We start from the raw sequence: 8,716 nt of genomic DNA on the forward strand, positions 1-8,716 counted from the left end.
AATCAGATCTTGGAGGATATGTTGAGAGCTTGTGTCCTTGATCTTGGTGGTAGTTAGGAAGAACACTTACCATTGGTGGAGTTTGCTTATAATAATAGCTATCACTCCAGTATCGGGATGGCACCTTTTGAGGCTTTGTATGGGAGGCCATGTCGATCACCTGCTTGTTGGATGGTGGTAGGAGATGCACCGTTGTTAGGGCCAGAGTTAGTGAGAGAGACCACAGAGAAAGTGAACATTATTCAAGAATATATTAAGATTGCACAGAGTCGTTAGAAGAGTTATGCTGATAGAAAACATAAGGGGGTTGAGTTGAATGTTGGAGATTTCATGTTTTTGAAGGTCTTGCCCATGAAGGGTATCATGCGGTTCGGAAAGAAGGGAAAGTTGGCACCTAGATTTGTGAGACCATATGAGATCACTAAGAAGATTGGTAATGTGGCTTACAAATTAACCTTACCACCTGCTTTAGTTATGATTCACAACGTGTTCCATGTATCTTTATTGCGGAAGTGTGTGCAAGACCCTTCCCAGGTAGTATCACCAGAGGTGTTGGAGATTAGTGACGATCTAACTTATGTGGTGTGATCGGTTACTATTCTAGACCGGGATGTAAAGCAGTTACGACAAAAGAAAGTGAACTTGGTGAAAGTGTAATGCAGCGAGGATGAGAACAATATCACTTGGGAATTAGAAGAGAAAGCTCGGCGCATGCATCTGGGACGTTTTGCCTAGTACTCTCTCCTATCGAATCTCGGGATGAGATTCTTTTGAGGTGTGTATATTGTAGCGACCCTGATTTTTCTTAGGTCATATTTATTATTATTACTTTATTTTATTTTTGACTTTATTAACTGTGTGGTTAAATGAGCATTTAATGTGATATTTAATTATATATAATTAATCTGAATATTTATATATTTTTTATATATGTATATAAAAGGTGTTTTATATATATGTATATATATATGTGTTGATCATATATGGTATATTTATATATATATATATATATATTGTATTTGTATAATATAATATTATATAATAGTCAATTAGGTTAGAAGTTCAGTTAGATAATAAGAAAAAGAAAAAAGAAAAAGAGAAGTGGTATGCTGTTCGGCGGTGGGCAGCCGAGAGGGCGGTGGGCAGCCGAGAGAGAGAGAGAGAGAGAGAGAGTGGTCAAATGAAGATAAGAGAGCTTTCAACAAGCAAGTTGAGAGAGAAAGAGGAGAGGAAAAGAAAAAAAAAAAATAGATTAGGGTTTTTTTTTGATGGCTCCATTAGTTTTTCAAATATCTTTTGGATTTCTTTGGTTTTCTTGAGCTTAGGATTGATATTAGTTTATGTATTTAATATTTTTTTTTTATGACATTAGTACTTTGATAATTTGGCATGGTTTGTAACTTTACATTATTTAAGTAGTTTTGACTAGTTGTTAATACCATAATGTTCAGGTATTGGATAGTTATGAATTTATGATAGATAGTTTGGTTGGCGTTTTGTTTTTTTGTTTTTTTATCTCTTTTGATCTTTTGGAGGATGGAATTTATTTAAACCTTATGGAGAGGAGAACGCTTAGTTTTTTTGTTTCACCCTTAGGATTTGGATGATGGAATATTGATTGGGGTTTAGTCCTAATTTAATATTTAATTGTCCAAATTTCGGGGCGTGACTAAAGCCGTCTACCAATGATGCCTTTCACTTTCAGACAGTCCCTAATGTACTAGACTTTGATAAAGGGAATGCTACCGATACTTGAAAGACTTATCCTCTGGCAAAAGCTTGACTTTATTACTTCAATCGCCTATTTATTATTATTATTATATATATTGCCTGTGCCAGTTTGCGCCTGCCACTCGTACTGAACTAACCAAAGAAGCAAGAGATACTGAAAGCAATTTAATTCTTGCCTTAGCTTCTATAAAAGTAAACAACTAATCTAATCCTCTTGAATTCAGAATTCACCCCATTGCTTGAAAAGAGAACCTTTTTTCTTTCGTTGTTACAAGTATATCCCCTCTCTAATCTCTTTAACAAAGCTCTTTACTAAATAAACAAAACCCATAGATTGAAACGTCCACACGAAAAACAAAAAAAATGTACACCTTCGTACTCCACACGACGCCATCGCGAACTAATCAAGACTCTCGAACGCAAAGGTTTCCGAAGGTCAATTTCAACACATAAATGCGCAAACTTCCCTATCTTCATCGGAATTGTATTCAAATCCACTTTAATCGTACGTCCAATGATATTACCAACTTTCTTCAAGATTTCCTCATCAAAGTATTCAATCGAAATTTCAGGAAAACGCACCCATGCAGCAATGGTGGATATAGACGCCTCCGAGAGACGAAATTCTGGACGCCATTTCCAAATAGACAAATAATGCCCCGCAATAACCCAGGGACCATCAAAAAGCACATGATCATAATCATCTCTATTGCAAAGCCTTCACCAAAAAGAAATCTGATCCCAGATCCACAACCTTCACATCTCCCATAGCTCCCCACATCTGCTGTAAACGATCACACATAAACGGAAAGCTAACGGACTTACCTAACAATTTCACAATTAGCGCATTCCGCCATGGTAACCTCAACTGCCGTTTCTCTTCTTTAGACAGAGAAACCCTAACCTCAGCAAAATCCCCAGCGATCTCATCATCCGAATCAGAATCATCAGCAGAATCACTATCCTTACTCTCCAAATCATAATCTCTATCCAATTCAGTAGAATTCGACCCAAACTTAGTCAACTTCGACAAATACGACTCCTTAGGAACCTCAAATTGTGCTTTGGAACTAGCTAACTCCACCATTCGAATTAAGAGGAGCACTATCCTCTATAACCGCATCTGCTTGCAGAGGTAAAGAAATCCTCGCCATTTTGACCTTCTTCTTACTCCGAAGCAATAGATTAACCTCTTTCGTCAAAAAAGAACCCCCTGTCAAACGCTCACCCATCACAAAACCAGAAACCCTAGCAGAGCTTCTCTCTCATACCTCTGATTAACTAGCGTATTTTTACTTCACTTCCTTAGTAAATGCTCTTGAAGCCTTATCAACATTGGGACGGGCTTTGAAGATGGGTGTACCAGAGCTTGTTTACAATTGATCACATGCAACTCTCCTAGTCTCTTGGGGTGAAGTCAGCTACTTAACCTGACCAATATAGGTGACGGTAGGTGTGACTAACCACTAGTCTAATCTCAATAAATAAATTCCACATCCTGACATTCCAACATGTGACTCGCTGCCCGAACTTTCTTGTTTTTATGCCAGCAGGGGTGGTTTGGGTGGATAAGAAACATAGTCCATGAAGACTAATTGAGAATGGGCCCATGGACCAAGATCTAGACCCAGCCCAGAGTTAGGGAGGGAAAACCAATCTCAGAAGGAAAATCCGAATGAAAGGGAAAATTCCTTTGATTCTTGGTTAGCTAACTAAAGGCGGATGGGGCAGGCAAGGAGAGCGGCATTGCTATAGGTTCGATTCATCAATGTCGTCAGTCACAGATTTAGGTTGTCATAATACCCGCAGATGAAGCTTTTTTTTACCATAATACCCTTCAAGAGTTGTTGTTTCATCGAATGCTATTAGGAGAACTTTTCAAAACGTATGTGTGAAAACGAGTATGTGACCAAAACTTAGATCTTTCCCCCAAGCATGGGCGGTAGGTGAGGTAAAAAAAAAGTACGTACAAGATGTAGCACCACCATCACAAGAGGTATTGTTCAGATAGATAGAGGGCAACCTTATCTATGAAATCTTTCACAATGTCTGGGCAGATATCCAATTTCTTTAATATAGTCGACTAACGAAGCTAATGACTAGCTCTCACGATGTGTAAGAATTTGTCTACGATTTGATGGAAATTCAACCGAGAAAGTACGCTACAGAATAGCCCAATCTTTATTTTCTTTACACGTTTTGTGATCAAAAGGTAGGAAAGGATTTGTTAGCGATAAAAGCACACGAAGCGAGAACGCATCCCACTATAGTTCACTCCAAAAAGGCTTAGGAAGGAGTAGCACACTCTCCTAGGAAGGATTGCCCCGCCAACCATGATGAATGAGTTACACAGGCTCGTTAGTTACACCGTTCTGGATAAAGAGATGTGGGGTAGGCTCTTTCCTTCTTTCAAGCAGCGTAGATGCTCATGGTGCGGCATACTTTTTTACAATTGATTCTATGGAATGGTCAAAGAAAGGAAGTTGACTGATGCTACTCCGTCATCAGCCTAGGCTATCCCTTTCACCACCCTTGCTCTAGTCCCTGGAGTAGTTTTCCAGGAAGAAATAGCAGCTTAGGTTAAGTTTCCATAATAGAGTAGTTCTTCCATGGCATGATCAGAGCAGAAGACTCTCTCCATGCATTGGTCCGGTCAGTCAGGAGAAGGTTTTTCCCACCTATGCGCAAAACTTACATCATTGATAAAACCCCCGTGATTTTGGCCTAAACTCGATTTCCCTTAAGAAACGGCCCCTGAAAGATGCCAAAAAGTAAAGTAGTGATTTTGGCCATGGCGAGATCAAAGTTTTCCATTTCTGACATGTCGCTATAAGGGAAATTCATGTCGATTGGTTTTCCCGCTATATGAGACAAATCTTTCTCGAAATTTGATGCCTCTTTTGGAGAAATAGGCTTTAGTGATTTCACCTATAGGCGAGACAACACTTGATCGAGAAATCGATCCTGTATGAAGGAAGGTGCCATCCGTCCAATCCTGCGTTTGATCTTCCACTTGAGTCTGTGATGAATTAATGTAGTAAGGTGTCACGCTAACCTATCCACTGGATAATATGAAAGAAAAAGATAAGGCAGTGCATCTAGCCATCTAGAAGGAAGAACAGGTACGTGTGGAACGAAGGGAGAAGGAAGGCGCAGAGGACTCTTTGCCCTCGAAGTGTATCAAACAATTCAAGTATAGTTTGTTGCGGGTTGGTTTCCCTCTTCAAATACACGATATGGACATAGGCTTGCATTTAACTTCATACTGAATGAGAACTTTTGGTGCTGCTAGCATCCATGCCATTCCCTTTCGATTTCGTTCATATGTGAGACTTGATTGATCTTGTGTTTATGTTCAGTCAATGGTACCGACTTTGTGCTATCAGTTTCGTATGCCGCATCGTTAACAAACTGCACTGAGATAGGAGAAAGAAACGTCGATCAACTGTAGAGATATGCCGCACTTGACGAAGGACGGTTGATCACTACACAATGGGTTGCCTGCTCTATACTTTTTCATGTCCCACCACCTGACTCACCTATCTTTCCTATTTCTTCTCGTGTTTTTGGTTGTGTTTGTTTTGTTGGGAAGGTTTCCTTGTGAGTTCTTTCTTCTTGACAAGTAGAGCAAGGTGGTCGTAGATCAAAGCTGTCTCACTTTAGCAAATGTATCGCTATAGCGATTCTATAGAAGTGGAGTTGTCTCGCTTTGATAGCTGCTCTATGGCATCTATTATAGCAGTTGTATCATTATCCGAGCTATAGGTAGTTCATAGCTCAACGTAGTTGTTCCTATCCTACCGATTTTCTAATAAAGAGTCTAACTGCCTGCTTGAATTGCTGTACAAAAGGAGCTATGAATATTAGCTAACTACCTACTTGAAAGTGGAAGTTGATTTGCTAACTACCTACTCCCCTGCTTGGAAAGAATGAAAGATAGGATTGGGCAATTCTGCCGGTTCCATCGCCTGGAATCTTGTCATTTGAGAAGAAGATAACATTGGAGGACATAACTATTCCCACCATGTTCTGAAGTGCATTTGGAGAAATGTCATTCGGGACATGTGCTTCTTTCAGAATGGAGAGCAGAGTGTCCCTGTGTTTGCCTAAAGTAAGGAGTAGCGAGAGAATGTTGATATGAGCTGGAGTCTTCTTTAGTTGCTCGACGACATCGTACTCACTCTTCTTCAAGACCCTGAGCACTTCTGCAGTCTCTTTTCTGTTAAAGAGGGAATAGCTTCTTCTTCTTCCTTGGCTACTTCTCCTACTTGGTAGCTTTTATCACTTTTAAGTAAAACTTATTATTTTTTGATTGGCTTTTACGACAGGAATAGCCTTATTGTAATCCTTTTTCAAAAAAGTCTATCAAAATAGATTCAATGTTGTAGGGAACCGGCTCTGTATGCTGCTAGTGCACGGGATAGAAAGCCATCATATGAAGCATCTTCGTCTTGCCTTTTGTGTTGCGAGTGCATGCGTCCACCCCAGTCAATGGTTGGCAGGGCTTTCACAGGTACCTTGTACGTAGTTAAGGTGAAGCTTTGTTTGATTTGATCCCGAACCACTCGATCCCTATTTAGAAGCCCATGCCCCCTTTGCTCATGAAGACATACTACCAACTGGATTCCTTTTACAATGGACCCACTTGATAATGAAGAAAGAGGGTTGTAACCAAAGCCTCCAAATATTTATTCCTAAATTCTCATAATTTTAAAACTCCCTCTTTCTTACGTAGCAACCTTCTTTGATTGCCTTTCATGTTTTCTATTTTTCTTCATTTTCTATTTGTTTGATTAATTAAAATTAAAATTAATTTCATTACTTATGGATAAAGATTTGAATTTCAAAATTCCTCCATATAGATAAACATATTAAAACCAAAAATTAATTTTATAGTCTACAGATAAAGATAAAAATTAAACAATTAATTTCATAACTTATAGATAATTTAAAATTTCTTCCCATAAATAAACATGTAAAAGTTGATAAATAACTTATAAAAATTAATTTCATGGCCTACAAATAAAGATAAAGATTAAATATTAAACAATTAATTTCATAACTAATAGATATTTTAAAATTTATTCCCATAAATAAACATATAAAAGTTGATAAATAACTTATAAAAATTAATTTCATGGCCTGCAAGTAAAGATAAAGATTAAATAATTGATTTTTAAAAAAATGAAATTATTCCTTTCCCCCCCTTCATTTTGTACTTTAATTAATTTCATTATAGATAAACATATAAAAATTCATAAATAATTTATGAAAATTTATTTCATAACCTATAGATAAAGATAAAAATAAAAAAAATTATTTAAAAAAAAATTAATTTCATAACTTATATATAAATAAGCATATAAAAATTGATAAATAATTTACAAAGATTAATTTCGTGACCTACGGATAAAGATAAAGATTAAATAATTGATATACAAAAAATTAAAACAATAACATTTAGATAAAGATATGATTTGTTAATCTATATATCTATCAAAAACATATATATCTAAATCTTTATTTTGATTTACTCATATTTTTTTCTCCTTCTATCACATATTATCTTCTTTTTTTTTTAAAAAAAAATTATCTTATGAATCGCCCTTATCTATAATTTCTTGTCTCTTATTAAATTCTTAACCTTTTCTGGATAATTTTTATTATTCGTTATTATCTACCAAGTGATAAAGATTAAAAAAAAAATTATTTTCTCTGAATGAGAAGAGTATTAATAATGAAATTGGTTGGCTTTGAATGAGAATCCTCCATATAGATAAACATATAAAAACTGAAAATTAATTTTATAGTCTACAGATAAAGATAAAAATTAAACAATTAATTTTAAAAAATTAATTTCATAACTTATAGATAATTTAAAAAAATTTCCCATAAACAAGCATATAAAAGTTGATAAATAACTTATAAAAATTAATTTCATGGCCTATAAATAAAGATAAAGATTAAATAATTGATTTAAAAAAAATCAAAATTACTCATTTTTTCGCCCTTCATTTTGTACTTTAATTAATTTCATTATAGATAAACATATAAAAATTCATAAATAATTTATGAAAATTTATTTCATGACCTATAGATAAATATAAAAATTAAAAAAAATAATTTCATGACTTATAGATAAATAAACATATAAAAATTGATAAATAATTTATAAAGATTAATTTTGTAGCCTATAGATAGAGATAAAGATTAAATAATTGATTTACAAAAAATTAAAATAATAAAATTTAGATAAAGATATGATTTGTTAATCTATATATCTATCAAAAACATATATATCTAAATATTTTGATATACTCATATTTTTTTTCTCCTTCTATCACATATCATCTTTTTTTATTTAAATTTTTTCATCTTATGAAATGTCCTTATGTATAACTTTTTATCTCCTATTAAATTCTTAACATTTTCTGGATAATTTTTATTATTTGTTATTATCTACGAAGTGATAAAGATTAAAAAAAAAAAATTTATTGGCTCTGAATGATAAAAGTATTAATAATAAAATTAGTTGGCTTTGAATGAGAAGAGTATTAATAATAAAATAATGAAGGTTGCATGGGAGAAGGCGGCACAAAAATCTCACAAAATTAACTTTCGTCACTATATTTAATAATTTGATATTCTTTCTATTAGTTATTAAAAATAGTTTGCATTAGATCATTGTCATGTTTTTTTATTTTATTTTATTTTTTATAAGGCCGTCATTCGTTATAGTATTTCTTTAATCCCATCTTTAAATTCTCTCTTTGAAATTTTTGTTTTTTTTGCAATAATAAAGTTTAGAATCAATTTCTTATCAAATTTGTTTTCTTGGTCCTTATTTTATTGAAGGATCGAAACGAGTAAAACTTTTATATGATATATGAAATTAATGAATATAATACAAAGATGATAGGAGAGTATTACATAATTGTCAATATCTCTATGTTATTATTGATTTAGAGTTGATTTGCTAGATTAT

This window comes from Camellia sinensis, chromosome 7 (genome assembly GCF_055761805.1).
Source record: "Camellia sinensis isolate YWXY chromosome 7, ASM5576180v1, whole genome shotgun sequence".
Taxonomy (NCBI): Eukaryota; Viridiplantae; Streptophyta; class Magnoliopsida; order Ericales; family Theaceae; genus Camellia; species Camellia sinensis.